An 8,125-nucleotide genomic window follows, 5' to 3' on the forward strand; every position below is an offset into this window, starting at 1 on the left:
CCGCCGCCTGCCATGCCCACCGCCGCCGACGCCGCTGCCAACGCTTGCCGTGCCGCTCGCCGCCGACGCCGCCCCACCCCGCCGAAGCCCCGAGCTGCCGGAGTCCGACGAGGTAGCCGCACCATTCGCCGCCGGTTTTCCGAAGAAAACGAATCCGTTTTTTTGAAAACCCTAGGTTTTTTTATTTTATTAGATCGGTTTTATCGGTTCTTTTATTTTGCGAGCGTTCGCTCGTTCGTTCGTTTTAACGGACGAGTTCACCGTTTAGTTTCAGATAACAAACATATGTTCGTTAATCTGTTCGTCAGTTTTCACTTTTTCTCGGATTTTCCATGATTATTTTTTATCGCGATTTCTGATCTGATTTTCGTTTTAGTTTAACTTTTCACTCGTTTATTGGAATCAGGCGATTCAAGCGCCTAGAGTTTCGTCTCTAAACCCTCTTTCCGTTTAACCAACTCAAGCAAGTTTTTGCTTCCGTAAAATTTGACTTAGGTCCAGATTAGTAATCAAAGCTTGTTTTATTTCGCCGTTTGACTTTGGTTGTCTCGTTTGATTTGTTTCTTTTTGCAAACCGGAGTTCTTAAGTTGAACTTTCTGGTTAGATCTCTTATTTGAGTTTTACCTGTGCATTAGATGAGTACTTATTGTATGCTTGTTTGTTTGTGTTAGAGTACCCGGAGTGCGCCACTTGCTACTTCGAATCTCTAGGTTTCGCGGATCATCAGCAAGGCAAGTAACACTTTAATCATACCTCTTATTACCCAGTTTTATTGCATTAGATCAATCCTCAAACAATTGCATGGTTAGGATCTGAATAAATTGTGGGCTGGGAAGTAGATGAGGTAGCACCTATTACCTATTTTATTATCAAACCCTGGGAGTTACTTCTACGTTTACTTATGCCATGCTATGCTTGTAGACGTGGATTGGGTTTGAGTGTATCCATGACAGATGTGAGAATGTTAATTAATGGTTCAACTTAAGGTGGCAACTTTAATACACATCTGGGTGGATTGAGGCACCTGGGTATTCCAGCGATTGCCTGTGTTTTCTTTATGGACCGCCACCTAGGCTCAAAGGGATCATGAGATTATTCATACTAGAAGCTTCCGTGTGCAGCCACAAGCTACTATGGGCTCTAGCATAGTTGATTAAGTCATGTGAACTCTTATAGTGGTAGACTAGCAGATGTAGGGGAAAGTAGGTGTAACGGTGTACCCGATCGTAAGGTGCTAGCGCTTCTGAAAGACTATGTCTCGGTCATCCGTTTCTCAAACACCATGTAGTGCGAGAATTCCAATGGAGGAGATCGAGTCTTGTGGGGAAAAGTGCGCAAACCTTTGCAGAGTGTATTAACTAATCATGATTAGCCGTGTCCTCGGTTATGGACGTCTTGAGTATCTAGTACTTGGATTATCATGTGAATCTCATCATGTGACTTTAATTAATTTTGTTGGGTTTTAATGATGATGTTTAATTGGGATTGAGAGGGTGTCTACGCTATCAATGTTTAACAACTACCATGATAGTTAAATAAAATTTATTCCTTTGCAGTAGGGAAAAATTGGCTTTACGCAAAACTGTAACCATAGAGCTTTCCACCAGCCAAATATGCATGTAGTGATAGTATTATTCTGTTCTTGCTCTACTCTGTTACTTTGCCAGCATATTCCATGTGCTGACCCGTTTTCGGGCTGCAAAGTTCATGTTGCAGACTTTTCAGACGACGAGTAAGGAGCCTTAGGTCGTGGTTCTATACTTAGTGATGCCGTTGGAGTTGATGGACTCACTTATCTTCCAAGCCTTCCGTTGTTATTGTTATTAGATGGCCTTAAGCCATGTTATTTGTAATAAGTTCTCTTTTGAGACACTCGATGTAATAAGTGTGTGATTGCTACTCTGTTATAAATCCTTCAAGTACTGTGCATGTCAGCATTACTGATCCAGGGATGACAGTAATGCACAGAGATCAGACTGTTTGAGGTCTGCTCGCTACAAGATGGTATCAGAGCACACGCTGACTGTAGGACACGACCACTAAGATAAAGACCTAGATCACCACTCTCTTCTCATTTCCGACTTCTCATCTTTTCTACTCTTTTAGGATGGCGGATGCAAGGAACAAGTTCACGCAACTAGATGAAGATACACCCTTTGGACGCCACCTGAAGGAAGTCACTAAGTACGTGAACATCGGAGTACCAAGCTTCACCGGGACCTACAACGCCACTTTACCCGAAGAGGAGCGCTGGATGATTCAACTTCAAGTTCCAAGAAGGACGTTCGCGCCAGTCACCAAGCCCATAGAGTTTTCCTTTGATGCACGAACCTGGAATCTAGGAAAGAGCATGGCAGCCCACATCGCCATGGGACGTATTGGAGAAGTTTACCGCAATGATCTCAAGGATACTATCTACCAGATTTGTGGGCGCCGAGATGAGAAATGGGAGATGATCAGCACCAGGAAGGATAGATCAATCGCAGCTTTTATCCAGGAGTTAAACCAGCACATTCGACATCAGGAGAACCAGATGTGTGCAGGCATGATAGATCTGAAGAAGGCGATGACAAGAATCATGGAGCTGGAGGAAGAAATCAAGGCTACACGTGAAGATTATGAGGAGGAAATCATCGTACTAGTGGAGAAGAATGACGACCTGATTAAGAAGATCGGAATATTCATGGGAGACCCCACACCAGTAGAAGAAGACGAAGAACCCAGGGAGATTCGCCCGGAAGACTGCATCATCATCGACGACACCGACGACACCGACTCTGACCTGAGCGATGATGACTATGAAGATGAAGCTGGAGCAGATATCATGGAGTCGGCAACTGAGGAATATTTCTAGTAGACCACCACATCAGTAGTAGTATTCCACCATGTAAATAGAGTAGTCCGAGCACTTCTGTAACAATAATTCTAGACCGATTGCATGCCCTTGTTTGATTGAAGTGATTTTGTTTGCATTTGCCTCATGTGCATATGGGTTGTGTTTTCTCTCTAGACCTCAATCTATTCTTAATTCTCATCTTTTCTAAACCCTCAGATGCCTCCGAGACGTGGCAATGGATTTACTTTCCCACCGGAGCTCACTCAATTGATCCAGCAGCAGAATGCATTGATGCAGTTTCTAGTCCAGAATCAGAATTAGGGGAACAATAACAACAACAACCCACCACCACCACCACCACCTGTTGATCACTTAACCCGTTTCCTTATACTGAATCCGCCGGTGTTCTCCAGTAGCATCGAGCCTATAGTAGCAGATGATTGGCTCCGCAAGATTGGAAGGGAGTTAACCACTACAGGATGTACTGACGCTGAGAAGGTGCGTTTTGGCGCACATCAGTTGGATGGACCAGCAACATCATGGTGGGAGAATTACACTCTCACCTACCCTATAGCCATGGTGACATGGGACCAATTTCAGCAGGCTTTCCGTACAGCCCATGTTTCAGCAGGAGCTATGGCCATAAAGAAGCGTGAGTTTCGCAACTTGCGCCAAGGAGGACGGACAGTTGGCCAATACATGGATGACTTTAGTAAGTTAGCACGTTATGCCCCGGATGACGTTGCTACGGATGCAGCTAAGCAGGAGAAGTTTCTGGAAGGACTGAATGATGAGTTGAGCATGCAGTTGATGGTAGAAACTTTTAACAACTACCAGGAGTTGGTAGATCGTGCTCTTATGATAGAAGGGAAGCAGCAGCAGATTAAGAACCGCAAGAGGAAGTATGGACAACGGAAATACAATTCAAGAGCTCAACAAAAGCCACGCTTTACCCCAAAATCGGGAGGACATTTTTAGCATACCCATGGAGGAGGGAGTTCGCATAATCATAATGGCCCCAAAAATGGTAATGGGAATGGGGGGAGCAACGGTCAGAACCGTACCAACCCATCAACCCCAGCCAAGAGAGACCTGAGTCAAGTCACTTGTTATAAGTGTCAGAAGACCGGACATTATGCTAATGAATGTCCTGAAGCCCAGAATGGAAATGGCAATGGAAGCTCTGGGAAGAAGCCGAACCCTTTCAAAAGGGGACAGGTGAACCACGTTACCGTGGAGGAGGTTGAAGCCCAGCCAGATGCAGTAATCGGTAAGTTTTTGGTTAAGTCTTTTACTGCGATCATTCTTTTCGATACTGGTGCTTCGCGTTCATACATATCAAGGGGATTCATGGATAAGTATAAACTGCCCACCAAGGTTTTTAGAACAGCTATGTTAGTAAGCTCACCAGGAGCAGAGTATATGGCCAGTCGAGGATGTTTTTAAGAGCCATTGAGTATAGGTAGGCATGTGTTCCCCTCAGATTTAATCATTTTGGAATCACAAGGTTTGGATGTAATTCTGGGTATGGATTGGCTCTCGATGTATGGAGGAAACATCGATTGCGCCAGTAAGTCGATTTTGCTTACCACCCTGGAAGGGAGAAGGATCAAGTATGTATCACGGCATGTGCCGAATAGGACTCAAGTAAATTCCTTATCAGGAGTTGTACAGGAGGAGGTACTTGTGGTAAAGGATTTTCCGGATGTATTTCTAGAAGAATTGCCAGGCATGCCACCAGATAAAGACATTGAGTTTTTGATTGAGCTTTTGCCAGGCACAGTACCAATATCTAAGAGACCGTATAGAATGCCTGCAAAGGATTTGGAGGAGATTAAGAAGCAGATTAAAGAGTTACTGGATAAGGGATATATTCTCCCAAGTTCGTCACCTTGGGGATCACCAGTACTTCTAGTGGAAAAGAAGGATGGATCGTTAAGGATGGTTGTTGATTATCGAGGATTGAATGAAGTGACGATCAAGAATAAGTACCCACTGCCGATGATCAATGATTTGTTTGACCAATTGCAAGGAGCTAAGGTATTTTCCAAGATCGATTTGCGATCAGGATACCACCAGTTGAAGATTCGAGAGCAGGACATACCTAAGACAGCTTTTACCACAAGGTATGGGCTGTATGAGTATACAGTTATGTCATTGGTCTGACTAACGCACCTGCCTATTTTATGAACATGATGAACAAAGTGTTTATGGATTTTTTGGATAAGTTCGTCATAGTGTTCATTGATGATATACTGGTTTACTCGAAGAATGAAGAAGAACATAAAGAACATTTGCGTTTGGTACTTGGTAAGCTCAGAGAACATCAGTTATACGCCAAGTTCAGCAAATGTGAGTTTTGGTTGAAGGAAGTGGGATTCCTCGGACATGTTATATCCGGAGAAGGAATAGCTGTAGATCCCACCAAGGTTGTCACTGTGACAAATTGGGAAGCCCCAACAACAGTTGGAGAGATCCGGAGTTTTCTTGGACTAGCGGGATACTACCGGAGGTTCATTGAATTTTTTTTGAAGATTGCAAAACCTATGACGGAGTTGTTGAAGAAGGATACCAAGTTCAAATGGACTAAGGAATGTGAGGACAGTTTCCAGGAGTTGAAGAAACGTTTGGTTATATCGCTAGTGTTGATTCTGCCAGATCAGCGCAAGGATTATGAATTATATTGCGACGCTTCACGTCGAGGACTTGGAGCAGTGCTTATGCAGGAGGGAAGAGTTGTTTCATATGCCTCACGACAGCTTAAGCCCCAGGAGTTGAATTATGCTACACATGACTTTGAGTTAGCAACCGTAGTGCACGTCTTAAAGACGTGGAGACATTTTCTCATTAGAACCATTGTGAGGTGTACACGGATCACAAGAGTTTGAAGTACATCTTCACACAGAAGGAGTTGAATCTCAGGCAAAGAAGATGGTTGGAGCTCATCAAGTATTATGATATGAGATTACATTATCATCCTGGAAAGGCTAACGTAGTAGCTGACGCATTGAGCCGCAAGAGCCAGGTTAACACACTAATGACCGGAGAGTTACCAAAGGAGTTAGCCGAGGATCTTCGTGAGCTATGTTTGGAGATAGTTCCGAGAGGCTATGTAGCAGCATTGGAGATTCAGTCTACTCTGATGGATAAGATCTGAGAAGCTAAGAAGATCGACAAGGAAATTGCCACCATAAAGGAGAAGATGAGCAAGGGAAAAGTTAAAGGATTTCGTGAGGATGAACACGATACCTTATGGTTTGAAGACCGCGTTTATGTGCCTAATGACCCGAAGATCAGGAAGCTAATTCTGCAAGAGGCCCATGATTCGCCATACTCGATTCACCCAGGAAATACCGAGATGTATTTGGATTTGAAAGACACTTTCTGGTGGACCGGGATGAAGAAGGATATTGCAGAGTATGTAGCAGTTTGTGATGTATGTCAGAGAGTAAAGGCAGAGCATCAGAAGCCAATAGGATTGCTACAGCCATTGCCGATACCCGAATGGAAGTGGGGTAAGCTAGGCATGGATTTTATCATGGGATTACCTAGGACCCGTTCAGGCTATGAATCGATATGGGTTGTAGTCGATCGCTTGACGAAGGTAGCTCATTTCATCCCAGTGAAGACCACTTACACCAGTGCTAAGTTGGCAAAGATATACATGACCAGGATCGTATGTCTGCATGGAGTTCCGAGAAGCATTGTATCAGATAGAGGAACCTAGTTTACCTCAAAGTTCTGGAATCAGTTGCACGAAACTTTGGGTACCAGGCTAGAGTTCAGTACAGCTTTTCATCCGTAGACCGATGGACAGACCGAGAGAGTCAATCAGATTTTGGAGGATATGCTGAGAGCTTGTGCGCTAGATTATGGATCTAGTTGGGATGACAACTTGCCATATGCGGAGTTCTCTTACAACAATAGTTATCAATCCAGTTTGAATATGGCCCCTTTTGAAGCCTTGCACGGAAGAAGGTGCAGAACACCATTATCGTGGGACGAAGTTGGAGACCGCCAGTTGTTTGGACCAGATATGATTAAGGATTCTGAACAGAAGGTGAAGTTGATTCGCGATAGGCTCAAGGTATCCCAGTCCAGGAAGAAGAGCTATGCAGATTCTAAACGCAAGGAGATAGTTTACGAAGTCGGAGATAGAGTTTATCTTCGTGTATCTCCACTTCGAGGAGTTAAGCGCTTTGGAGTTAAGGGAAAGTTAGCGCCCCGTTTTGTGGGACCATGCAAAGTTTTGGAACGCATGGGAGAAGTTGCTTATAAGTTGGAATTGCCTGAGGGATTGTCGGGAGTTCACGACGTGTTCCACGTTTCCTAGTTGAAGAAGTGCCATGCAGAAATGGCGGATATACCACTGAGAGATACAGTGCCGCTGGAAGCGATTCAGTTGGATAGTGATTTGACCTATGAGGAGAAACCAGTTAAGATTCTCGAGTATGCCAGCCGAGTCACCCACAGCAAGGCTATGAAGTTTTGCAAGGTTCAGTGGAGCCACCACACCGAGGATGAATCCACCTGGGAGCGAGAGGAAGATCTGCTGAAGGACCACCCTCACCTATTTTCCAGCCAACCCGAATCTCGAGGGCGAGATTCATCTTAAGGGGGGTAGGTTTGTAACATCCCAAATTTTCAATTTAATATGTTATACATTAGATCATCACTGCATATCATATTTTTATTTGCTCTTGTCCTGATCTAGAAATTCCACACAACTCAAGGACCCACGCAGAGAGTTGGGGATTTCGTTATTTTCATATTTGGGCTTTCTCAAATTTTGAAAATAGGATCTTTTGATTTTATTTATTCTATCTTCAATTATTTCTATTATACAAATATGAGAGAGGGAATAAAATGACTTTCCTAAAATAAAGAAATATTGAAGATTTGATAAAAAAATCAAATAAGATTTTATTTTGGAGTTTTTGGCTAGTTTATTTGAATTTAGGAAAAATTGCACGTTTTTCTAAATTGCATTTTAGGGCCAAGAAAATGTTCATCTCGTTCTAAATATTTTATTTAGGCGGTGAAAATTTATTTTGGCATTTTTGGAATTTTATTTTATTTTCTAGAATTTTTCTTAGTTTCGGCGGAATTGTTTTAAAAAAAGTACCATGCGCCTGACTGGGCCGAAGGCCCAGCCGAGCCAGGCCAGGCCCGCGCCCGCTGCCGCCTTCCCCGCGGGAGACCTCCCGCCGCCGCAGCCGAGTCCGGCCGGGGCACGCCTCCCGAGGCTGACCCCGACCCGGCGCCCCCTTCCCCAAGCCGCACCACCC

This window comes from Triticum dicoccoides, chromosome 5A (assembly GCF_002162155.2).
Source record: "Triticum dicoccoides isolate Atlit2015 ecotype Zavitan chromosome 5A, WEW_v2.0, whole genome shotgun sequence".
NCBI lineage: Eukaryota > Viridiplantae > Streptophyta > Magnoliopsida > Poales > Poaceae > Triticum > Triticum dicoccoides.